Raw genomic sequence first — 10,220 nt, 5'->3', positions numbered from 1 at the left:
AAGAAAACCCAGCTGTTAGAAAATGTTCAAACTGCGGTGATAGCCACACAGCAAACTATAGAGGATGTCCAGTTTTCGCTGCTGTAAGACAAAAATTAAACGTTGCTCAAAAACAGCGCGCCTCAATCTGCTAAATTTCTCAACATCTCATTTCCCGCTCCTTCTAATGTTGGTCCTGGATTGCAACCTCCGGCTCCACCAATGCAGCAAATGCCGTACGCAAATGCCACCACCAAACAAATCCCACTTCTTACCAAAAGCTTTACTTCCGTTCCAGGCATTGAAGCAATGCTTGCAAGTTTTACCCATAAAATTTAACACTTCATGAACCTCATGCAAAACGTTATGAATAGCTTGATGCAAAGCATGATACAAAACCAAAGTTTAATTGCTGAGTTGGTAAAACCTAAATGAATGCAATCACAATATGCCATTGGAATGCAAACGGCTTAAGCCAACATGTACTGGAAGAATTTAGATTTCTGGAGAGTAACAACGTCGATATACTGCTTATATCCGAAACTCATTTAACCTTCAAAAACTGTTGTCGAGTTTATCGATATAAGTTTCATGATACTAAATATCCAGATGGTAAAGCATGTGGCGGTTCTGGAGTACTTGTTAGAAACACAATACAACATTATGAAGTCCAAAAGCATTGTTTTAAATATTTAGAGGTTACATCAATTTGCTTAATTTCTGGTCTAACTAAAATCGTCGTCTCAGCAATCTATTGCCCACCCAAATTTGCTATTAATTCTGATCAATTACGGAAATTTTTTAATGATATCTAACTTTCTTACTTTCTAGTTGCTGGAGATTTCAATGCTAAAAACACACATTTTGGGGTTCTAGACTGATATCTCCAAGAGGTCGACAACTGTATGCAGCACTTGGCAAAAGCCTTGATGTTCTGTCCTCGGGTCATCCTACATACTGGCCACAGGCAGTCAAAAAACATCAGACTTAATCGATTTCGCAGTCATTAATGGATTGAAACGTGAAGACATTGCTATAAAATCATCTTATGACCTGTCCTCTGACCATTCTCTGGTTATTTTAACTCTAAATTTAAAACTAAATTAAATGAGCAGAATAAGAAAACCCTTATAAACTGGAAGAATTGTAGAAATTTTATTAATGAGGAAATAAGTAATAACTCAAATTTTAGATCACCCAAAGAAATTGATAAAGCAGTTGATCACTTCACCAAGACATTAAATAATGCTGTAATTAAAGTCTCTCAACCAAAACGGTCAATCCAGTCAAATATAGTATTTCAATCACACATTGCTTATCTTATTTTCCCGAAAGACTTCGATCACCCACCTCAAAACAAAGTTTAAATAAAGCTTCAAAAGATCTTAAAAAAGCCCTATCTGATGACAAAAACCGCTCTTTACAAGAATATCTCAAGTCTCTTGGTCCACTTAAAGAAAACAACTATTCTCTGTGGAAGGCAACGAAAAAATTTAAAATGCCAATACAAAATGACATCGAATCTCCTTCTATTGTTGAAACTCCCCTTACGTTGTCTTTTGATAACGTCAAGGAAACTATCCGAACATATGCAAATCCCAAAAAGGCACCTGGATACGATAAAATTACGGGTAAAATAATACAACTATTGCATGATTCAGCAATAACTTTTCGAACGGTGATATTTAACAGCATCTTCGCTTTTGACTACTACCCGAAGCAATGGAAAAGTAATAAATCAAAACAATTTGATCCCAAACCATCAATTTGGATTTCGAACAGGACGTGGCACTATTGAGCAAGTTCACAGAATTGCTAAAGATATACATACTGCCTTTCAGCACAAACAATACTGTTGTGTCATTTTCTTGGACATAGCCCAAGCTTTTGATAAAGTTTGGTACGAAGGTCTTATGTATAAAATAAAACACTATCTTCCTGAAAATATGCATAAGCTATTGTATTCATATATATCTTCTAGAAAATTTAGATTGAAATGCAATACCTTTACTTCAAGAGAAATCGACATAATGGCTGGTGTTCCTCAAGGAAGCGTATTGGGGCCGTTTCTGTATATAATCTACACAGTTGATCTCCCACTACTCTCAAATCACTTACTTGCTACTTTTGCGGATGACACTGCAATTCTTAGTTCTAACAGTGATCACATAAGTGACCACATAAGGGCGTCTCATAGTCTCTTGACTCACTTAAGTCGATTGGAGAAGTGGCTAGCAAAATGGCGCATAAAAGTAAATGAAACGAAGAGTGTGCATTTCACCTTTACTCTGCGAAAAGAAACGTGGCCCTCTGTTAAGTTGAATAACATCATTATACCCCACTCACATAATGTAAAATATCGTGGCATTAATCTTTATAGAAGGCTGACTTGGACTAAGCACATTGAAAGCAAAAAATCTCAAATTAAATTGAAATCACAGCAGCTCCATTGGCTTATTAATAAAAACACTAAGCTAACTCTGGAAAATAAAGTCCTGGTATACAATTCAATCTTAAAACCAATCTGGTCCTATGGTATAGAACTCTGGAATACAGCATGTGCCTCTAATATCGAAAAAAGACAGAGAGTTCAAAACAAATTACTTAGACAAATAACTGATGCTCCTTGGTATCTCAAAAATATACACAACGATCTTGGAATCCCAACTGTTGCAGACGTCATTAGAACATGCAATCCAATGGCGCAACAGCAGCTTTCTGATACCACAATATCTATACTTAAGCGAAAAAGCTTCATACCAACTTAACGTGATTTTACTATGTGGCGACAGTACAACCAATACGACAACACAGAAAATATCCAATTGTCATTCTTGAAGAAAAAATACACCTGGCAATGCTTAAAAGATAAAAGCACATGTAAATAGTTGATGGTTAATTTTTCTAGAGTAAAGTTGTATCGTTTTGTAGTTTGAAGAAAGTAGTTTTGTATTATATTGTATTTTAAATAAAATAGTCAAAAGAAACGACTAAAACTAAAAATGTTGCTATAAATTTTGATAATAATAATCCATTTCATTTTATTATAAAGTTAAAACTCCTTTTTTGCACCTGCTAATTGCATTATTTTTAGTTTTTAAGATTTGATTACATAATTGTCAATTTCTAATCAGAAAGATACAATTAAAAATAAAATAATATGAACAAAAAAAAAAATGTGTTATATTGTTGTGAGGTTATAAACTAGCCTGGTCAAATAATGATGTTTAACGACATGCTGTCTACATATGTAGTTGGAAACCTTTTAATTGCTTCTGACATGATAAACGGTTTGATTAAGGACATTAGCAAATAATTAATCAAAGGACATATCAAAGGACAATCAAAGGACACGCCAGCAAAAGCAGAAATATTGAACAACAATATATATCATTATATTTTAGCAACGTTTTAGAAATAATAAAAATAACCAAAAACGAAAAGTAGTCATTGATAGAATTATTGGATGTCTCAACTTATCTCGTGGTCGTTGCTATTTACTGGGGTATGCTCAGCGTTACCAAAGTCGTCACAGTAAATTTTGTTAATTCTGATCAAAATATTCAAATTCGTGGTTTCTGTTAAATTATAGCAGGTGTTTTTTTAGCTATATGAGAACTATCGCTATCGACAACTATGGTTTGACAGCTAAGAATATGAAACTGTGGTGACATTTCTGTTCAGTTAGATTTGTCAATTCATCATGAATTGTGCAAAGCTAGAACAACGCTTTCAAATTGTTGAAATTTATTTTGAAAAAAATAAAAATGTTTGCGAAATTCATAAAGCACTTCGCCCATTTTGGGGTCAACATAATCCGCTTTGTGAACAAACTACTTGTGCAGTTATTGATCGTTTTCGCACTAATTTTATTCAACTCGATTCAAATCTATTAACAAGACAAAGAAGTGACCCAAGAGAATATTAGGAATTCTCCTGATGAAGCCAAAAGCGAATTTGCCGAAACACATGTAGAGATACACAAAAAAAAAACTTTCGAAATAAAAGTTAATATATTTTAAAAAACAAAAATAACCGCATTTAAACAATTTCGAAGTAACGACTCAAAAATTAAAACAAAAATAAATATTACTGTTATAGCATGAAGTGTTGAGCTCATTTAAAATAATAATGAAGCTCATTTCTGATTAAATGGCTACGTCGATAAGCACTGTTATGTATGGAGGGAAGATAAGCCGTTAACGAATCACCATTCAATCCATTAGAATTAACTGCTTGGTGTGGTAGGATTATCGGTCCTTGTTTCTTTTGCAATGAGAAAATAGCTCCCGTTACGATGAGTGGCGAGCGCGAACAAGCCATTATTGTTTTTTTTGCATCTTCTCTTACAATGAGACTTACAACTATACAATGAGACTTATTTTAACTATACATTGTACATAAACAATTGCATAAAATAAGTAAACCTTATATTACGCACCCCACTTAGATCAATCGGTTAAGTTTCATGAGAGTGAATGTTAGGTGGTTTCCTAAAAAAGCGGATCAACTTTATTAGATAACTTAAAAGAAAGGTGCAGTTTTTACTTCAAGCTATTGAATATTAATTAATGGCTGGACGATTAGCTCTTTTTAGGCGGGAAGTAATGGATAGAAGTGCAAGATTCCTTGCTAAGGAAATAACATGTGCTGTCAGCATTTTATTGTATTTTTTCTTATATGGTCAAATTCAGCTTTAATTAGGGGAATTTGTAGATCTCGGTGTATACTTTCATTCCTAATATACCATGGGGCACCAGTGATGATTCTTAGTATTTTTGACTGAGCTCTTTGGATAATTTCCATATTTGAAGCACTAGCATTGCCAAATAACTGGTTACCATAACTCCATATTGGTTTTATGATGCTGTTATACAAGAGTATTTTATACTCTTCATAGTGAAAATCTGCTATAAATGAACCAATGCAACTTAGAGGCTTGGAGCTTCATCTCCATTTTTTGGGCTTCAATATGTTTGCGTCAATTTAGTCGTCTGTCTAGGTGAATACCTAAGTACGTTATTTTATCTGCTTGTTGTATGGGAATGTTATTTAGTGAAATTGTTGGAGATGCACTCTGATTTAGGATAAAATCGAATGAAATGTTTACATTTTAGTTCAATACTTTAAACACGCTATTTTGACAACCATTTAACATATCCACCAAAAATAAGTGACATTGAAGTTGATTTGAATTTAGCACAACGGCTTTGTTTCGACATAAAAATGCCGTATCATCAGCAAATGTTGTGGTGATAACTGAACTATTTATTGGGATATCAGATTTACACATGTACAGATGTTTACATACAAGATGGGGCCAGAAACACTTCCTTGTGGAACGCCAGCTTATATTGGGAAATTATTAGAAGTATATGATTTACATTTAACTTCAAAGCTTCTATTATGCAGATACGATTCTAAAACTAAGTGGATGTTTGCAGGTAATGAACAGCGTATCTTATATATGAGCCCATTGTGTCATACTTTGTCAAATGCTTGTTTAACATTGAGGAATACCGCGGAATAATATTCTCTGAGCTCAAATGCGTGTCTTATTTCGTTCGTTATACAAATCAATAGCTCAATAGTTCCATGTTTTTCCCTAAAACCAAACTGGTGGGAGGGTATTAGGTTTTGAACGTCAAGGAACGGTTTTAGCTTTAAAAGCAGTGCATTTTCAAAGAGTTTAGAAAGGCATGGCAGTAAGCTTATTGGCCTGTATGAAGAGGCAAGCGTGGGATCTTTACCTGATTTTTGAATCATAATAATCATGGATGTTTTTCACTCTGTTGGGTAAAAGCCAAATTTAATAATAGCATTCAAATATCTTGTGATAACGTTTATGACCAAAAGTTCTTATCATGATGCGTGAGATGTTATCATATTCCGGTGTCTTTTTGCAATGTAACTTGTTTGTCATTACTTAAATAAGATCATTTGTCGTGATATTCAAGTATATAGATGATACATGTAGATGCTAAGTGAGAAAGTCATAATGTCCTATTGCAAGATTTGGTTGAAACATCTTTTTCAGGTGATCAGCAAAAACAGATTTTTCTTTATCACTTCTCGCTCAGTTTCCGAGAGAGTTTCTTATTAGAGAATCGGTTTCTATGTGGGAATTGATACCTTTGCTAGCGTTCAATAAGAATGAACATGTTTTGCCACTTGGATATAGGTTTTGAATAAAATAATGTTGCCCGACTTTGGTTTTCCTGCTCAATGCAGATCTAACTCTCCCTTGGGGTTCCTTGAATAAGATTTTTGCTGAAGAGGACCTACATTTTTGCTATTTGCACCTTAATCTACGCTTTTGTAAAACTAGATTTTCTATGTCACTCTTTGCAAGTTCTTTATTGGATATGTAAATTTTATTGTGTTTAGGGGTGAAGTTTTCTGTTGCAGAAAACAGAATTGAGTTTAACACCGTGGTTGCGTCCTCAATATGAGACTTACACTTTATTTTTTAATTTGTGTGTATGTGTGAACTAATCTACTTCTTATATTTGAGCAAGTTTATTTTATGATTATTAAATCATAGCTTGTAAATGATAAGATAAAATTTCTGCTTATGCCTTTGGTCACGACGAAGTTTATTAGGGGTGATATTTTATTGTTATCGGCAGGCCAATATGTTGGCTGTGCAGGAGATATTACGTCTAGTGCATTTTTTCTATTTGAAATGGTCTCCTACTGCAAGAAATCTGTCACCTAGCGTTCAGAAATAATGCATAAATTGGGTCTCAGTAAAGTTGAAACAGAGGGGACAGTAAATTACCGATAAAGTCAAATTTTTTCCTTTGTGCTTAAAGGCATATTGATGTGGCTTGTATATAATTATGAGCATATGTACCTAGAAAATTGTGTTTTAGACGCCTTCGTAATAAAATACCTGTACCACCGTGTGCTTTGCCATCTGGGTGATTAATTTTGTAGAATAAGTAATAGAAAAGAAATTTTTGTTCGTTAGATGTGTTTCTGAGCAAAGTATCACATCCACATTTTCTCGGGACATATAATTTGTGAGTTCAAGTTTATGTTTGATTAAGCCGTTTGCATTCCATGTACAAATTTTTAAAGTACTCATTTAAACAAAAACATTTGCATAATTAGCATTGCATTTTAACTATCTCGTTAAGAGTAGTTTGCATGATTGACATGAACTGAGTTAAGCTTTGGGTGAGAGTGGAGATCATCATTTCCAAACTATTACTTTGAACTGGAGGAGCAGGTTGCTTTTCAGATTTAACGACTTTAGCATATGAAACACTTGGTGTTAAAGGCTTAGAAGTTAAAGGTTGGGGTACTTCAACTAATTCGATGGGATTTCTTCTTGTAGGATTACGCAACGCTTCTTTCTGCAGAGCTAACCTGTGCTTCAGTTCTTTATAATTAGGACAGTCTCTGCAGTTTGCAGTATGATTTCCACTGCAGTTGCTACATATTTTGAAGATGGTATACTTTACTGCTTTTTTATTGCATTCGGAACTATGATTAAGCTCACCACAAGCTAAGCACTTTGTACTAATAGTGCAATATGACATAGTATGGCCATACTCTTGGCAGTTTGTGCATTGCACCGCAACATTTTTTTTGTGGGGCTCTTCAACGCTAATTCTGCGGTGAAGTAAATACTGTAGGTTGTAAATGGAATGGCTCTCATTTTTTTTAAGCTTAGAAGCTTCCGGGTGAAGTTAAACTTTGAACATAGGTTGTGGGATTTTATCTTTGGTAACAATGTTTATAACTGCTCTAGCGCTAAGGCCTTTTTCGCTTAGGATATTTGTTATCTCAATGGGTTCTATATCTGACTCAACACCTTTATTGACGACAACAAGGCCTTTAATTTAAGGCCTTAATAGTAATTTTTTTTTCTCTCATCGAAATGCTAAGTTACGATCCTAAAATTGTTTAGAGGCATTGTAACTTATGCACGCTGCGGACATATGTTGTGGTTTCCCGAGTGTATTAAATATAAAAAAAAAACATTATTGTTGTTTTTCTCTTTAAGGACTGACTACTTGCTTTCTCCTTAGACAAGCTGACTATAATAACAATCAGTGTTTATTATTTTTTAGAACACAAATAGTTTGCTTAACCGTTGATTCCCTTCCACTGTATAAAAGTAACGCTTTAAGGAAAATCACACAAATTTTGTGTAGACATTAATTTACCGTTATTCAAATATTTTTATTTGTTTCTACAGTTTTACATTTTTCGCTTAATCAATTTTAAATATACATTTATGTTTTTTTTCTCATTCAATTATTTTTATTTATTTATATTGTTATACATTATTTTATAATTTTATAATATATATTTGTATAATTTCCAAACTCTTTTCTTGTGCGGTTTGAATTTATATTAACGCGAGTTGAATTAAAAACTACAAACCAACTCGAGAACAATTATCGCTACTGAGTCCAACTCGTCTAAAGAGCCCTACTGTTTACTAGACTACTGTTTACTGTCTTTTTAAACAAAACTACTAAAAGTCTTACTTATGCTGGATGCCGTCAATTCAAGATCCCCAATCACCTCAATTTAATTATTATTTAATAGTTTTTGCGTAATTCGCAAAAGCGTCAATAATTTAAATTGTATTCGACTTTTAATAATTTTATTTCCAATGTCGCATTTAGCTTGACACCATTAACAAATATTAACAGAAAACTAAAAATCAAGAAATCAGAATAAACAAAACAATAATGTTCTTCATAGTATGGACAAAAATTTAAAAACATATAAGGCATTTGCCTGAGCCTTTTGACTCATAATATATAACATGATGAAATTATTCTAGAAATCATATTCAAAAATAAATACGAGGGCGGTTTGGTAATTTTTTTCGGCAAATAAACATTTTATTTTTCTACATAATCACCTTTTAGCTCGATACATTCAGTTCAGAGTTTTTCTGATTTTCTTATTCCCTCCAAATAATAGGTTTTCTCACAGCTCTCAAAATACGCATTTGTTTCGGTAATGACTTCTTCATTCTACTGAAATCTCTCACCGCTTAGCCATTTCTTTAGGTTTGGAAACAGAAAATAGTCGCAGGGGGCTAAATCTGGAGAATATGCTGGATGGGGTAGCAGTTCGTATCCCAATTCGTGGATTTTGGCCATCATGACTAGACAAGTGTGCACACTTGTATTGTCTTGATGGAACAGCACTTTCTTCTTCGACAAATGCGACAGTTTTTACTTCAAATCAACGTCGAATCTGTTCAAAAGTTTTGAATAATATTTTTCGGTGATCGTTTTACCTATCTCGAGGTAACTGATATGAATGACACCGCTTGCATCCCAAAAAAACTGTGGCCATGACCTTGTTGGCTGACAGATTCTGTTTGGCCTTCTTTGGTTCACGTTTACCCCAGCAACCCACTGTTTCGATTATTCCTTGGTCTCTGGCGTGTTGCGATGGATCCATTTTTCGTCCACAGAAACAAAACGATGCAAAAATTCGTTCGGATTACAGCTGAACATCGCTAAACACTCTTTTGAAGTGGTCACTCGATTGCGCTTATGGTCGAGTATGAGCAATCGCTGCACCTATCTCGCGGAGAGTTTTTTCATGTCCAAATATTCGTGTAAAATATGATATACCCGTTCAGTTAAGATACCTACAACATGAACCACCTCACGCACTTTCATTCCCCGATCTTTCAATATCATTTCATGGATTTTATCGACGATTTCCGGCGTGATCACGATTTGTTTAATTGTAGTTCACTATGGATTAGATTAGATTTTTTTTAGATTTTATTTCTTTATTATTTAATTTCAAAAATTTTTTAACATAAATAAGTATTATGCCTTAAGTCTAATAACATTGGTTAGAGTTACTTAAAAATATGTTGACAAATAAAGAATACGACAATGACTTATAGTGGTGTGTCGGAGGTGTTGGTTTTGAATAAATTTACCTTCTTGCTTAAAATGACGTACAATTCAAAAATGAAATTATGCAGAATTTAAATTAATTGCTTATATTTTAAATATTAATTAAAAATTATTAAATTAATTTATAATTTATTTTCTGTCTTTTTATGCACTAGTAATATAGTTAATCAATTTTTTCCAGTTAGGGTAATTTTCTCCATTATGCTTAATGGGTATTCTTAATAAGCTGATTACTTCGTCTTTCACTAAAGATTCTCTCTCAAAACAAATTCGTCTAAAAGGCCTTAATACAGTACAGCGGGCTAACAAGTGCTGTAGGCTTTCCGTTTC

This window comes from Teleopsis dalmanni, chromosome 1 (assembly GCF_002237135.1).
Source record: "Teleopsis dalmanni isolate 2A chromosome 1, ASM223713v2, whole genome shotgun sequence".
Classification (NCBI taxonomy): domain Eukaryota; kingdom Metazoa; phylum Arthropoda; class Insecta; order Diptera; family Diopsidae; genus Teleopsis; species Teleopsis dalmanni.
Note: the sequence above shows the minus strand (reverse complement) of the source record.